The sequence below is a fragment of the Eriocheir sinensis genome, chromosome 66 (genome assembly GCF_024679095.1).
Source record: "Eriocheir sinensis breed Jianghai 21 chromosome 66, ASM2467909v1, whole genome shotgun sequence".
In the NCBI taxonomy this organism is placed as follows: Eukaryota; Metazoa; Arthropoda; class Malacostraca; order Decapoda; family Varunidae; genus Eriocheir; species Eriocheir sinensis.
The window spans coordinates 8,094,269-8,102,852 of NC_066574.1; the positions used below are offsets into that span (position 1 = coordinate 8,094,269).

General features: G+C 42.0%; 1 protein-coding gene across 1 annotated transcript in view; it reads right to left on the bottom strand.

Annotated features, from left to right (window-relative positions):
* The window catches only part of LOC126987834 (gamma-glutamyl hydrolase-like), a 149,545-nt gene extending 147,606 nt beyond the window's left edge, over positions 1–1,939 (bottom strand). Inside the window, exon 1 of the mRNA XM_050845230.1 lies at positions 1,863–1,939. The gene's annotated coding sequence lies outside the window, so the exon portion shown is untranslated. The remainder of the gene's footprint in view (positions 1–1,862) is intronic.
* Between the last annotated feature and the right edge of the window lie 6,645 nt (positions 1,940–8,584).

An 8,584-nucleotide genomic window follows, 5' to 3' on the forward strand; every position in this document is an offset into this window, starting at 1 on the left:
AATATAGATAAAAGGAGGCAGCTCGGGGCGATAAAAAAACAACAGCAACGAAAAGTCAGAGGTAATTAAATGTTTCAGTGAGTTAGATGATGGTAAAGAAGTGTTTTGATAATATGGATAGATAATTAAATGGTTCGGTAATATAGATGTAAGTGTAAGAGTATCCTGTCCTCATTTGTTTATTTACGTCCAAAAAGTGTGGTCACAGAAAATAGAATGAAGTAGAAAATGGGAAACGAGAAAAAGGAAGAAAAAAAAGAAAGGAAAAAATAACAGAAAAGAGAAAGAAAAGGTAAAAGATAAAAACAACAACGAGCTCCCAGTAGAAAATAAAATGCAGTAGAAAATGGGAAACGAGAAAAAGGAAGAAAAAAAGAAAGGAAAAAATAACAGAAAAGAGGAAGAAAAGGTAAAAGATAAAAACAACAACGAGCTCCCAGCAGAAAATAAAATGAAGTAGAAAATGGGAAACGAGAAAAAGGAAGAAAAAAGAAAGGAAAAAATAACAGAAAAGAAGAAAAGGTAAAAGAAAAAGAAACGAGCTCCCTGAATGCATCCGTTTAATTTAAGGTTATATAAAAAATGAAGTAAAAAAAATTGGGAAAAGCAAAAGAAGAAACTAAAAAAGGCTGCTCTCTGCCTATTTCCCTCCCTGACAGACAAACATAACTACCACGTTTTTCTCTTCTATCCACGGTGCAATTCACTTTTCTGTACTCACAAAGCAATACACACAATACCTGACTCCCAATGCCATTAAAACACTCTATATGTACGTGATCCTTTTCATTAACTCACTCCAGTGACACACACGCACTCCATCCACCCACATAAATACCGTTTGTGCATAAAATAAAGAATCTGACCCCGTAACTGAGACATTGAGAGAACACAAGTTTATTAAGGGCATCGAAACACACACTCCATCAACACAAATAAATACCGTTTGTGCATAAAATAAAGAATCTGACCCTGTAACTGGAACATCGAGAGAACACATGTTTATTAAAGCCATCGGAACACACACTCCATCAACACAAATACAAAGGGTTTCGAGTTGAACAAGGCCATCGGAACAGCACACAGCACCTCTCCCTCCCTCCCACCTCCATCCCCATCACTCCTCGCCGTTTGCACACGTCTCGCCAAGGCTACACGACACAGACAGGCCGCGCAGGAAATTACCGCTGCGTGATAACTAGACTAATTACTCCCCAAGTCTATTTGCAGCACAGGTCAAACACTTGTAATTCCCGCCACGAGGATGTCCCGGCAACGTGCGCCTTGGCTAATTCAACCAGACTAGCCGCCTTCCCTGTCTGCCCTCCCCGCTTCCCTAGTTGTTGTTGGTGTCTATTTTCTGTCGATACCAACTTTGCGAACCACTGTAATCGTCGTCACCAGGATGAAAAGAATGCGTTACTTTGTTAATTGAAGACTCGCCGCCCTCCCCGCCTGCCCTCCCCGCTTCCCTAGTTGTTGTTGGTGTCTATTTTCTGTCGATACCAACTTTGCGAACCACTGTAATCGTCGTCACCAGGATGAAAAGAATGCGTCTCTTTGTTGATATATATTCTGTTAACATGTTTCACCATACTCTTGCGTAATATAGAAATTTCCGCATACTAAAAATTAAATCACCTTCAAAGCGTTCACTACATTCCTACGAAATTTAATCAACCGTACCGTCGGAAGAACATTATTAAAATCCTACCCATTCCATATCAAAGTAAAGAATTTCTATAAAGAAGTCACTCACCTTTGGACATGCCAACCTATCCCAGCGTACCTTCGTGGGAAAATAAACGAAATTCTCCCAAGTTCATGTCAGAGTAGAGAATGTGAATCGAGGAGTCACTTACCTGAGGGCGGTTCAATGATCAGTGTGTCTCGGAGTGGCGGAAGTGGGAGATCAATGCTGGCCTGATGCTCTCTGTCCCTTCACTTCCAGAACGTTGCCGCACCTGAGAAAAGAGCAGTCAGCAGTTAGGCTCCGTGGATAAAACTTAAACGCATACCAACCGCCTAAACTAATACATATCTGCCAATAAAACTTACATAAACAAAACAGGTGATGATTTGATACACTGCCCTCCTCGAATTTAGGGAAGTCATCCACGTTTCTTCTCCCCTAATCCCTTATATCCACGTTTCTCCTTCCTTGGGGGCTTTAATACACGTTACAGTAATTGCAATGTTTAGCCTCGTGATGGCCGCTCAGAGGAACGCTAACCCAAGTAACAGAGAACTCCCCATTGCTCGTAACATTTACATACACCTCACTGGCGGCTGCTACACCATAACTTCCTCTCCCGTGCACCGAGAATGGAAAGGTTAGCGGTTGGCGTGTTGTTGAGTCTCGTGGAAGACACTCAAGAGACAAGTCAACCCTGCACTATACCATTCAAACGTACTTCCACTTTACTCCACTATCATGTGTCCACCTCCCCTCCACTTTATGCCTCTGTTTTCACCTCCACTTCTTCCACTCCGACATATCCTGTAACCATTGTCTTGTATCCACCGCACCGTAGACTCCACTAAATCGTCTCCAGTCTTCCACTTTTCCACACTCTACTCTTCCACCACTCCATTCCACCTCGTTACCTTTCAAATAATCTTCCACTTCCATCAATCTTTACTCCACTGCTGTCCACCTTCATACACTCCACTCCGTCTTTTTGTGTTTTGAACTGTTGATATAATTTACATAAACGACTCCGATGCCAGTCTGAAACACTCCGTCGATACGCCTCTCGAACGTTAGTGTGGCTGAAGACAAAACCCACATTACAGCACCCCTTTCCTGGGTCACTGATTCCCTTAACACCAGTTCCGACATCAGCACGCCGGATCCCGTTCGCTACAAGATTTCTATGAACCACTTTTACGTTTTTTTTTTTTTTGTGTGTGTGTGTTTTTTTTACAGCATAGGAGACAGTGCAAAGGCGTAAAAAAAAGAAGAAAACAATAATGAAAAGAAAAAGCCCGCTACTTACTGCTCCTAATGTTAGTTAATGGCTACATGATCATTTTCTACTTGCAGTAATATGACCCAAGAAGACCACGAAAAAAAAAAAATTAATGAAGTAGATAAAATTCAACGAAGGCGAAAAATGAAATGTTTAAAAGCTGCCATTGTATTTATAGTTGGTAATAACTGACATCTAGTAAGGGAAAGCTTGGAATACGTCATCAATGGGAACCAGGTAAGAATGTCAGGAATTATGGAGACCACTCAGATGCACAACAACCATTCAAGAACAAGAAACCACAAAATTGCTATAGTCTGTTCACTTAACCCGGTAGCAGCGACAGGCCAAATTTGTGGCTTTACCGTGTACCAGCAACGGGCCAAATTTGTGGCTTTACCGTGTACCAGCAACGGGCCAAATTTGTGGCTTTACCGTGTACCAGCAACGGGCCAAATTTGTGGCTTTACCGTGTACCAGCAACGGGCCAAATTTGTGGCTTTACCGTGTACCAGCAACGGGCCAAATTTGTGGCTTTACCGTGTACCGTTAACGGGCGAAAGTTGTGGGTTTACCATGTACCAGCAACGGGCCAAATTTGTGGCTTTACCGTGTACCAGCAACGGGCCAAATTTGTGGCTTTACCGTGTACCAGCAACGGGCCAAATTTGTGGCTTTACCGTGTACCAGCAACGGGCCAAATTTGTGGCTTTACCGTGTACCAGCAACGGGCCAAATTTGTGGCTTTACCGTGTACCAGCAACGGGCCAAATTTGTGGCTTTACCGTGTACCAGCGACGGGCCAAATTTGTGGCTTTACCGTGTACCAGCAACGGGCCAAATTTTTGCCATGATATAACCCCCAAAAAAGATGATGCATAAACTGATCACAAATGCGTTGCTATGTATTATGAAATGGTTTGTGTGAGTGGTGAATTTTTTCTCATTAATTCGCTTAGAGGGGCCTTTAAGAAGCCTGATCCCCGCAGCTACCGCGTTAAGTCCGACCCAAGCTGACAACATAAACCTAAGCGTGTTTGCAAGCTGAGTGCTGATTGGCTACTGCTGTGGCTTCCAAGTTTTCTTTAACCTCTGTTGGTGTTTATCTTACGCAGCACTTTCTGATAATCCGCACTGTGCTTACGAACACGCTTAGGCTTATGTCGTCAGCTTTTTTTTTTCTTTTTTTTACAGCAGAGGAGACAGTGCAAGGGCGTAAAAAAAAAAAAATAATAATAATGAAAATAAAAAGCCCGTTACTTACTGCTCCTTGGGTCAGTCCTAAGTGAACCGACTATAGCATCATTTACAGTTTTACATCAACACGAGGGAAGCATCAGGGGAGGGAGGAGAGTATCAAGGCAGTTCTTCATCCTAAATTGATCATGCTTTCAATTCTTCTCTGTCAGTTGTGTGGAAGCAGTAATTTCTTTTCCTACTTTTTTATGTTTCCTTCGGTGTAAAAACGCATTAAAGGCGTGACTAAGGACGCTACAGTGATTATATTGCTGAGCCTCACAAAAGACACACTCACCAGGGAATACTGACCACCAAATAGCAAAGAACGTATCATTGTTATATAAAAAAAAAAGCTTGTCGAGGACCTGCTGAAAAAAACATAATAAATGATATTTGCGCGTTGTAGGTCACTGAGCTAATGAGCTTAATTAAAAGGGTTATTAGAGTCAAAACCAATCAAGCGAAATGGGGGTTATATTAGTATCATTATTAACGCTTTTCTCGCTCTCTTTCTCCCATAGTAATAATCCTATTTTCCAACGTGACAGCTTTTAAACACTAATTAGAAACCTTTACAAATTAATGACGGAGAAAACTATCACTGGATTTCCTAGAACCTGAATCCATATCCTTTCTACTTTTGGTGTACGAACGCACGCTGCAGCGACGAGAGGCCGAGGGCACCCTCTTTTACATACACCAACCGAGCCAGCGCGAGAACCCTCATAAGGTCCCTCGGAAGGTCAGTTAGCGTATTAATGAACAACGCTCGGATCAGGTTTCTTTCCTTTGAAACGTGAACGCAAATATTGCACTCAACGGGAACGTATATATATATTCTTCATAGTCTAAAGGTCAAGGGTAACGGCCCCACCACATGTAAACAGCCTGATGGTACGTCTATAAACAGCCCTAAGTGACTGCAAATAAGCCCTGTCTCCCTGAATTTCAACTCAACCCCTACTTACCCCCCACTCTATATGTTTCTTCTTTATAGTCTAAAGGTCAAGGGTAACGGCCCCACCACATGTAAACAGCCTGATGGTACGTCTATAAACAGCCCTAAGTGGTAAACAGCCTGATGGTACGTCTATAAACAGCCCTAAGTGGTAAACAGCGTGATGGAACGTCTATAAACAGCCCTAAGTGGTAAACAGCGTGATGGTACGTCTATAAACAGCCCTAAGTGGTAAACAGCCTGATGGTACGTCTATAAACAGCCCTAATGGTTAACAGCCTGATGGTACATCTATAAACAGCCCTAATGGTTAACAGCGTGATGGTACGTCTATAAACAGCCCTAAGTGGTAAACAGCGTGATGGTACGTCTATAAACAGCCCTAAGTGGTAAACAGCGTGATGGAACGTCTATAAACAGCCCTAAGTGGTAAACAGCCTGATGGTACGTCTATAAACAGCCCTAATGGTTAACAGCCTGATGGTACGTCTATAAACAGCCCTAAGTGGTAAACAGCGTGATGGTACGCCTATAAACAGCCCTAAGTGACTGCAAATAAGCCCTGTCTCCCTGAATTTCAACTCAACCCCTCCGTACCCCCCACTCTATATGGTTCTTCTTTATAGTCTAAAGGTCAAGGGTAGCGGCACCAGCGCATGAAAAAGCTCGACAGTAAAATATATACACACCCCTACGTGACCTTTAGCGAGGAAAGCCTGTCTCCCTGAAGCCATCCCAACCCCTCCCTTCCCTCCCTTTCTATATGACGCAACAGAAGGGTCCAGTGACGAAAGACATTAAAGGTAAGGCCTCAAGATTCACCTGCGTTATGGGACCCCGCGACTGCCTTTTTTTTTACAACAAAGGAGACAGCTCAAGGGCACAAAAAAGGAAACAATAACAAAAAAAAAGCCCGTTACTCGCTGCTCCTACTAAGCTAAGTTAATGGAGCTTCTAAGTAATGCGAGAGTTTGCGTAACGTTCCGACCTCCTCAGAATGGCCTCAACACCCTAGGACTCACTGGTAAGAGAGGCAAGGGTGTGAGGTGACCGGCCATTAGCTACAAGTCAATCAGCCAATCAATACATACAATACATACATACATACTTCAAAGATAAAAAGATCACGTATAGCTACAAAACATACATTACATACATACAGAATTAGAAGCAAAAAAAATTAAAAATGTATAGCTGCTAAGACTCCATCAGCGTAAGGTCACATAACTCAAATCAGCGTCCTTAATGTGACTTCTAAGCATCGCGAGTGTCTTAGTAACGCAGCGACCTCACTTTTGCATCATGTACCAGACAGAGTCGTTACTTGAACCTCCCCGTAGATTACAAGTTGAGTGACCTGGGGATTCACCTTCGTTAATAGACGCCGCGGCTGCCTTGATAAGTTAATGGAGCTTCTAAACAGTACAAGATTTATAGTAACTTTGACCTTTTGTATCACGCAGCCCTCAGAGTCGTTACCAAAACCTCCACGAAGGTTACATGTTAAGTGGCCTTGAAATTCACCTTCATTAAGAGACGCCGTGGCTGTCTTGCTAAGTTAATGGAGCTTCTAAACAGCGCACGATTTTCAGTATCTTTGACCTCATTTCAAGATCATGTAGCACACAGAGTCGTTAACTGAACCTCCACGTGGATTATAAGTTGAGAGGCCTTGGAATTCGCCTTCATTAAGAGACGCCGCGGCTGTCTTGCAAAGTTAATGGACCTTCTAAACAGTACAAGATTTTTAGTAATTTTGACCTCATTTTAAGATCATGTAGCACACAGAGTCGTTAACTGAATCTCCACGTGGATTATAAGTTGAGTGACCTGGGGATTCACCTTCGTTAATAGACTCCGTGGCTGCCTTGCTAAGTTAATGGACCTTCTAAACAGTACAAGATTTTTAGTAATTTTGACCTCATTTTAAGATCATGTAGCACACAGAGTCGTTAACTGAACCTCCAAGTGGATTATAAGTTGAGTAGCTTTGGGATTCGCCTTCGTTAAGAGACTCCGCGGCTGCCTTGCCAAGTTAATGGAGCTTCTAAACAGTGCGCGGGAGTTTAAGTGACGTTGAGGCCTCTTGATTGCCGGCTCTCATTTGATCTCGCATTCTGTTGGTGCCGGAGTGACGGGTTAAAGGTGGAGGGCTCACGGTCACCGCCTGATCCCGCCCTGGACTTGGGTCTGGCAGGAGCTGACTGCATAATGCGGCTCATTCATTCCGGTTCACGCAAGACACCTTTTTCTTCCTCTTCCCTGGATCCTGTATTCACTAGGTCTTCTTTAATTCGTGATGAGAATAAGGCTTCATCAGATTACAGCCGTGAGGGGATTCTTCTTCTTCTTCTTCTTCTTTTACAACAAAGGAGACAGCTCAAGGGCACAAAATAAGGAAACAATAATGAAAAAAAAAGCCCGATAGATTTATAGATTTCACAGTGGGGATGGTTTTTCTTCCCTTTATTATGCTAGTCACTGATATTTCATAGATTTAAATCCTACAGTGGGGCTAATTCTTTTCCTTCTTTTGATATAACTAGTTAATGATTCTTCATAGATTTAGATTCCACAGTGGAGCTAATTCTTTTCCTTCTTTTGATATAACTAGTTACTGATTCTTCATAGATTTAGATTCCACAGTGGAGCTAATTCTTTTCCTTCTTTTGATATAACTAGTTAATGATTCTTCATAGATTTAGATTCCACAGTGGAGCTAATTCTTCTCCTTCTCTTGATTCTGCTAGAAACTGATTTTTCATGATCCCAAAACAGGGCTGAGTCTTCTTCAGAGTCCACAAGAAGGTTCATATTCTATTCATTCCACACTGGGACGGATTCTACGTTGGATTCAAGAAGAAGTTATTAGTCTGAAGATTCCATTATAATTGTGAGACTGATTGTACCCCATTGTCTGTCTGTTCGTCTGTCTCTATCTGTTTGTCTGTTTGTCGGTCCGTCTCGCCTGCTCGCTCCCGTCCCCTAGAGCGTTAAGAGCACGAGAGGCAATCACGGCAGTGTTCGACCGTTGAACAAACACAGCAGCACCGCACTGAGAGATTATTGAAAGGGCGAAGTACAGCCAGTGATGAAACGATACAGTACGGAGAGGGTGACACCGGTACATATACAAGCGAAAGAAAGGACAAATAAACAAACATACATTCAGAAATAAATACTACGCAGAAATGTCAAAAAGAGAAAAAAAGAAAGAAAAAATGCAAGGAGAAAAAAACAAGAAAATAAAACCGATTAAAATGACCCAAAAATAATAATGAGACAAAATGAAACAATAAACTTAAAGACTCAAATAAAAATAAAAATAAAATAGAACTAAATAAAACAAAACTTGATAACAAAAATACACATAAAATAATTCACCTCAAAAACGAAATAAACTAAAAATACATAT